Raw genomic sequence first — 8,586 nt, 5'->3', positions numbered from 1 at the left:
CTCGGAAAGACGCAATATTAGACTTAATACTTACAAATGGAGACAGATTATCGGACGTAAAAGTGGGTGAAAACCTCGGATCCAGTGATCATCAAGCAGTATGGTTCAGCATTAAGACAGAGACTGACTCGTCCCATACAAAAACAAAGGTGTTGGATTTTAGGAAGGCTGATTTTGTAGGGATGGGAAAATGTGTAAGCGATTATTTGGCAGAGTGGAGGAACTTGGAAACAGTGCAGGAGAGGTGGAAAACATTCAAATGTGCAATATTGAAGGCAACAGACCTTTGTATCAAAACTGTTAGGAAAAACACAAGGAAAAGGAAGCCAGTGTGGTTTGCAAAAGAAGTAGCAAATATTGTAAGAGCAAAAAAGATGGCTTTTAGGAAATATAAGCAGACACAAAATAATGAAGACAAAAAGATATATCTTGTTAGACAGAAGGAGACAAAGAAGGTAATCAGATGTGCAAAGGCACAAGCTGAGGAGAAAATGGCCCAGTCAGTGGGTAAAGGAGGCAAAACTTTTTTTAGGTATATAAGCGAAAAGAGAAAAACAAAAGGCGGAATTATAAAACTAAAGACGGACACTGGGAGTCTTGTTGAAGGAGACAATTTAATAGCAGATCATCTTAATGATTATTTTTGCTCAGTATTTACTACTGAAAGAGAGGGGAAGGGGCCACAGTTAAGTTGCAGGGATATTCAGGAAAATGAAACAAGTACATTTACAGAGGAGAAGGTCCTAACAGAACTCTCAAAGCTGAAAGTGGACAAATCTATGGGGCCAGATGGGATACATCCAAGGATACTAAAAGAACTTAAAGAGGTGCTGGTAGCACCATTGACAGAATTATTCAACCAGTCATTAGCTACAGGAGAAATTCCAGGGGACTGGAAAAGAGCAAACGTAGTCCCACTGCACAAAAGTGGAAGCAAGGAAGAGGCAAACAACTACAGACCAGTGAGTCTTACATCAGTAGTAGGGAAATTGATGGAAACACTCTTAAAAGAAAGAGTTGTAGATCATCTCAAATCCAGCAATTTACTGGATCCCAAACAGCATGGATTCACTGGGGGGAGATCATGTCAAACAAATCTTATTGACTTTTTTGATTGTGTGACTAAAGTGATGGATAAAGGTGGAGCCATGGATATAGCTTATCTAGACTTTAGTAAGGCTTTTGATACAGTTCCACATCGCAGACTGCTAAATAAACTTGAAAGTTTGGGATTGGATATTAGGATTATTGAATGGATAAGATCTTGGTTGAAGGATAGAAAACAGAGAGTTGTGGTAAATGGAGTGCATTCACAGGAGGGAAATGTTACCAGTGGAGTACCCCAGGGATCTGTACTTGGACCAGTGCTTTTTAATATCTTTATTGGTGACATTGCAAATGGCATTAAAGGGAAAGTATGCCTTTTTGCAGATGACACAAAGGTATGCAACAGGGTAGACACACCAGGTGGGGTAAAACAAATGATTGAGGATCTAAGTAGACTAGAGGAATGGTCAAGAGTCTGGCAATTACAGTTTAATGCCCAAAAATGCAAAATCATGCACTTGGGTCTCAAAAATCCTAAAGCTAAATACAGTATTAATGGCACTATACTGAAAACCACTGAGGAGGAAAGGGATCTAGGAGTCACTATTTCAGATGACTTAAAAGCAGGTAAGCAATGTAACAAGGCAATGAGGAAGGCTAGTCACATGCTTGGCTGCATTGGGAGAGGAATCAGCAGCAGAAAGAAAGAAGTAATAATGCCACTGTATAGGTCATTGGTACGGCCTCATCTAGAATACTGTATTCAGTTCTGGAGGCCATATCTTCAAAAGGATATTAATACATTAGAAACTGTACAAAGGAGGGCAACTAAAATGGTGCATGGCCTACATCACAAAACATACCCAGAAAGACTAAGAAATCTCAATATGTATAGTTTGGAGCAGAGAAGGGAAAGGGGGGACATGATAGAAACTTTCAAATATATGAAGGGTTTTAACAAAGTCCAGGAGGGAAACATTCTTCAAATGAAGAGAAGCAATAGGACACGAGGACATGCACTGAGACTGGAGGGGGGAAGGTTCAGGGGAAATTTGCGGAAAAATTATTTCACAGAAAGGGTAGTGGACAAGTGGAATAGCCTCCCATCAGAGGTGGTAGAGGCTAAGACAGTAGAGCAATTTAAACATGCATGGGATAGACATAAGGATATCCTTACAAAGAAATAAGGATCAAATAAGGTTAGTGATAAAAAAAAAAAAAAGGGGCAGACTAGATGGGCCAAGTGGTTCTTATCTGCCGACAAATTCTATGTTTCTAAGGTGTTAGAACCTAAGACCGGCATCTGTGTATTCATTATATTTCTAAGTATTCTCAGAGCGTCGGAGACGCTCGTACAGCTTTTAAGTTAATAAGGTTACACTGTGTTGCATTTACACCCTATCACTGCACCAAGGTTTACTGCATAAATACATTGTTTTTGGTATAGTTAGCGTACATTGTGAGCGTTAGCGCCGCTTGTGATCTCCTCGTGGTCCCAAGCGTCCGCAACGCTAATAGCATATCATTACGTTAGTCAGCAGCCTATAGCGTGCCTGCCTGTGATCTCTTGGCCGTGAGCGAACGTGACGCTCGAGCGTCTCGACTACGGCTAAGCGATTGTTACGCAACGTGCGTACACTTACGGTATTCCATACGCCAATAGCGTACTGTGTTCTTTGACCTTTTAAAGGGTTTTAAGTAAGATAAATATTAGGCTTTATCAAAAACTGCCCCCAGTTTTGTAGGTGCTGCCAGGCCAGAGTCTGCGTCTTTGGCCCGCCTTAGGAGATCCATCACCCATTCAGAGTAAGATTAAATTTGGGCCTAATTCAGACCTGATCGCTAGGGTGCGTTCTTTGCATCCCTGCGATCAGGTGGAGGGGGTAAATGCTGTGCAGGGGTGCGGTTGCATTTGTATCATAAGTTTGTGCAGTGTTTTGCTCAGCGCAGGACTTACTCAGCCGCTGCGATGATCGGGGCCGGAGCTGACGTCACCCCAAACGCCTGGTCCCACCTGCGTTTTCCCGGAAACTCCTTGAAAACGGTCAGTTGCCACAAACAAACGCCCTCTTCCTGTCAATATCCTTGCGATCGCCGGTGCGCTTGGATTTTTCGCACCATCCCATCACTGGCCGGCGTTCCCCGTTGCTGCAGTCCGTTGCACCTTCACATTGCGGTGCATACGCATGCGCAGTTCAGACCTGATTGCAGCCTGTGAGAAAACGCACAGCAGGTCTGAATTACCCCCTTGCTCTGCCATGCCTTAGGATATCCATCACCCATTCAGAGTAAGATTAGACTTACTCAGATTGGAGATGACTATGGTGACCGATGGTGATCTAATGCTGCTTCTACAGACCCAGTACTCTGATCCGCGATGCAGGTGGGAGGCAGCTTTTTCCTTCAGATGTTTCCTGCAGCATTTACATATCAGTTGTATAGTATTACATAGCCGCTTGCAAATATGAATCAGGCCCAATGTTCCCTGTGCTGACTGGAGATAGGTCTCGGGTTCATACTCCAAGGATGACTACTTCTACGCGGTCAGGCCTTAGGATAGCAACAGCGGTGTACAATGGGAGACTCCAGGAAGTGAGCCAAAGGCTAAGTTCCAAGATGGAGTGTCTGTTACATTCAGGAGAAGAGAAAAGAGATTGGTACAGGAAGGGAGATGGTGCCCACTCTGAGGGGTGGTATTCATGTGACCAGCGGTCAGGAGACCAACGGTCACATGACCTCCCCCAACATCCCGCCCCCTCACTATACCGACGGTCGGCATGCCAACCAACAGGGACTATTTCCACTAGTGGGAGTCCTGAGCCCACATGACGAGCGCAGCAAGGGGCTTGCTGCACTCCCCCCCGTCGGTATGCTGCCGGGATCCCAGCGTCGGTATGGTATCTGGTTGATAGATAGACAGTGTCTAGATAGACACCATATGTTAGAGAGACATTAGGTCGACAGGGTCAAAAGGTCAACATTGTCAAAATGTCGACATAAAAAAGGTCGACAGGGTCAAACGGTAGACATGGTCAAAAGGTCGACATAAAAAAGGTAGACACAGGTTTTTTTTCCAATTTTACATGTTTTGGGACTTTTTCATACGTTCTCTATCCATGTCGGCATAGAGTTGGCTAAAAACCTTGTGGCGAGCACAGTGAGCCTCCAAGCCTGAAGCGTGGCGAGCGTATGTCTTTCTACAATTGGGGGTCCCAGAGGACAAAACTATCCACACAAACCCCATAAAATGAAAAAAAAAAGTGTCTACCTTTCTTATGTCGACCATTTTCATGTCGACCTTTTAACCTTGTCTACCTTTTGGCCCTGTCGACCTTTTGACTGTCTAACATGTGGTGTCTATCTATTGACGGTCTAACTAGACCCTGTCTATCTATTATACCACACCCCACTCTGAGAGAGATCCCCAGAAGAGCATGGGTGGGATGTAGTGTGCATGCCTTACATCCTGCCACGTATCGGGTACATTCTGACATTAATAACGCTGGTATGTACCTAGAACATCATAAAAGACAGCTCTCCCGATAAGAGTTGTCCTGTGCTATAAAAGGGTTTCTAAAATCCTAATATACCTGAGAAGAGTTTGACAATCCCAGGATGTGATGTCAGCTCTGGGGCATCATGTGATAACATCATGTGATAACGTCGAGGATGATAATAATGAGAGAGAATTGAGGAGTGGCGCAGATACCAATGAGTCTTACATGAAAAAACAGTCCTTTCAATTCCAAGTGGATAAGTTCTGTATCGTAGAGGTCTCGTTTGTAAATATCGCCCTTGATCCTGTAGTTGATATCCTTAATTTAAATAAGAAAAGATCATAGTGCATACCAACAATACTAGTAACCAGGATAATTATTGGAAAAACTCACAATATATGAATTTTAAATAGGCATATCACCACTCAGGGTATGAAGAACCGGATACTGGCATAGATGATGGACCAAGATCCCTTTTTGTATGTGGACTTAGATCCGGTGGTAAAACCTTTACTTGACAAAAAGAAAGCAATTCATGGTGCAGACCAATATTAAAGGGGCACAAGGTTTATTTTAAACAGGATAAACTCACAATTTATACATGATAAAAAAGCATATCACCACTCAGGGTAAAAACAGAACGGGGTGCTGGTGAGACTGGTATTCCAAAGTTACCCTCCAGATGGTCCAAAAAGGCTCTGCTGATGGTTCCGGATACCAGGTAGCAGGATGGAGGATAAAAGGAGTCCAGCGTCAGGTCACCCTCAGTAAGATAAAACATATAATAGCCCAACGCGTTTCGGACACTCAGGTCCTTCCTCAGGAGCATAAACAGGTATGGCAAAAGACATGTATTTATACCTAAAACTAAATTAAACAATCAAGTCCACCTGGGCAACTTCCTCCGCCCAGAAAACGCCGGCCGAACGTGCGTCCGTAACCGGAAATGACATCGTCCGGAACCGGAAGTTGTAGTGCGTTCCACCGTTGAAAGTCCGGAAGCGGAAGTTGTATTGCATTCCACCGCTGAGATCCGGTAAACCATTATGCGTTCCAGATGCGCAAAATATAAATAAAGATCCATATAGTCAAAGAATGTCCATATTTACGGAAAACGGACATTTTTAGTTGTTCCCACAAAAGTCCAGATTTAAAGGTGTTTCCACATGTAAAAAAGATAAATAAATATAAATACTAATGGTATTCATGATAAATAACGGTAAAAAAATAAAAAGATAGCAGCAGAATATATCTAGAATAAAAATTTATAAATTAGAGGAACCACTTTAATTCGAATTCTCCATTTAGGCCGTCTGGGGTTAGAGTTTTTAAGGTAAAAATCCACTTCATCTCGGCCTTTGCTAATTTGCTTTCAACATCTTTATTTCTCCAAGATGAAGTGATACCCTCTATACCCCAGAATGCCTTAATAGCAGCAGGATTACAATTATGTACCTTCTTAAAATGTGCGGACACAGTGTGACTCTCCAATCCCTTTCTGATGTTATAGGTATGTTCCGCCAGCCTAACTTTTAAGTTACGGCTGGTCTTCCCTATATACACCAAGCCACATCTGCACTCAAGGCCATATATAACATTTTTTGAGTTACAAGTCAAAAATTCTTTTATCGGATAAGATTTACCTTTGACACAAAAGTCTTTAATTTTGCTTGTACCCTTAACTAATTTACATATGGTACAGAGTCCACATCTGTGGAAACCAATGGTCCTGATGCTTGTCCTCTTAACTTCATCTATAGCGCTATTTACTAGTTTGTCCTTTAGAGATGGAGCACGCCTATATATGAAACTGGGGTGAGTTGGAAGTTTTGGTCCAATAACTGGATCCTGACGAAGAAGCTTCCAGTTCCTCTTAAAAACTGATTCAATTTCTTTATAATTTTTAAGAGGAACTGGAAGCTTCTTCGTCAGGATCCAGTTATTGGACCAAAACTTCCAACTCACCCCAGTTTCATATATAGGCGTGCTCCATCTCTAAAGGACAAACTAGTAAATAGCGCTATAGATGAAGTTAAGAGGACAAGCATCAGGACCATTGGTTTCCACAGATGTGGACTCTGTACCATATGTAAATTAGTTAAGGGTACAAGCAAAATTAAAGACTTTTGTGTCAAAGGTAAATCTTATCCGATAAAAGAATTTTTGACTTGTAACTCAAAAAATGTTATATATGGCCTTGAGTGCAGATGTGGCTTGGTGTATATAGGGAAGACCAGCCGTAACTTAAAAGTTAGGCTGGCGGAACATACCTATAACATCAGAAAGGGATTGGAGAGTCACACTGTGTCCGCACATTTTAAGAAGGTACATAATTGTAATCCTGCTGCTATTAAGGCATTCTGGGGTATAGAGGGTATCACTTCATCTTGGAGAAATAAAGATGTTGAAAGCAAATTAGCAAAGGCCGAGATGAAGTGGATTTTTACCTTAAAAACTCTAACCCCAGACGGCCTAAATGGAGAATTCGAATTAAAGTGGTTCCTCTAATTTATAAATTTTTATTCTAGATATATTCTGCTGCTATCTTTTTATTTTTTTACCGTTATTTATCATGAATACCATTAGTATTTATATTTATTTATCTTTTTTACATGTGGAAACACCTTTAAATCTGGACTTTTGTGGGAACAACTAAAAATGTCCGTTTTCCGTAAATATGGACATTCTTTGACTATATGGATCTTTATTTATATTTTGCGCATCTGGAACGCATAATGGTTTACCGGATCTCAGCGGTGGAACGCAATACAACTTCCGCTTCCGGACTTTCAACGGTGGAACGCATTACAACTTCCGGTTCCGGACGATGTCATTTCCGGTTACGGACGCACGTTCGGCCGGCGTTTTCTGGGCGGAGGAAGTTGCCCAGGTGGACTTGATTGTTTAATTTAGTTTTAGGTATAAATACATGTCTTTTGCCATACCTGTTTATGCTCCTGAGGAAGGACCAGAGTGTCCGAAACGCGTTGGGCTATTATATGTTTTATCTTACTGAGGGTGACCTGACGCTGGACTCCTTTTATCCTCCATCCTGCTACCTGGTATCCGGAACCATCAGCAGAGCCTTTTTGGACCATCTGGAGGGTAACTTTGGAATACCAGTCTCACCAGCACCCCGTTCTGTTTTTACCCTGAGTGGTGATATGCTTTTTTATCATGTATAAATTGTGAGTTTATCCTGTTTAAAATAAACCTTGTGCCCCTTTAATATTGGTCTGCACCATGAATTGCTTTCTGTTTGTCAAGTAAAGGTTTTACCACCGGATCTAAGTCCACATACAAAAAGGGATCTTGGTCCATCATCTATGCCAGTATCCGGTTCTTCATACCCTGAGTGGTGATATGCCTATTTAAAATTCATATATTGTGAGTTTTTCCAATAATTATCCTGGTTACTAGTATTGTTGGTATGCACTATGATCTTTTCTTATTTAAATTAAGGATATCAACTACAGGATCAAGGGCGATATTTACAAACGAGACCTCTACGATACAGAACTTATCCACTTGGAATTGAAAGGACTGTTTTTTCATGTAAGACTCATTGGCATCTGCGCCACTCCTCAATTCTCTCTCATTATTACCATTTGTCTGGAATTTTTGTGAAGGTTCCTCTTTGAGTGTGGGGCTGCATGATATCTAGCAGCGCATCTGTTCATTAACCCTTTCTTTTGCACAACGTCGAGGATGATGTTACTAACAGTAAAAGACAGAAAAATAAATAGGACCTCTGTGGTGAATACCCCACTATGCCTGGGATGAGGAGGATTGGCCAAGTCCTGGAAGATGCTCGTACAGTATGACACCCTTCAAGTTAGGTCCCTGAGGTTATACACCTACATCACTCTGCAGATGGACAGGGGCTAATCGGCACCGTGGGTATTAATGATTATGGGGGTTAGTCAGGTCACATCACACCGCAATTTCCCCATTGCCGGTGCCAATACACATGCGCAGGTCACATCCTGCGCATGCGCGCCCGGCCAATGCGATTGGATCGCATTGGCTGCGAACGCCTCTG

The sequence above is a fragment of the Pseudophryne corroboree genome, chromosome 8, assembly GCF_028390025.1.
Source record: "Pseudophryne corroboree isolate aPseCor3 chromosome 8, aPseCor3.hap2, whole genome shotgun sequence".
In the NCBI taxonomy this organism is placed as follows: domain Eukaryota; kingdom Metazoa; phylum Chordata; class Amphibia; order Anura; family Myobatrachidae; genus Pseudophryne; species Pseudophryne corroboree.
Note: the sequence above shows the minus strand (reverse complement) of the source record.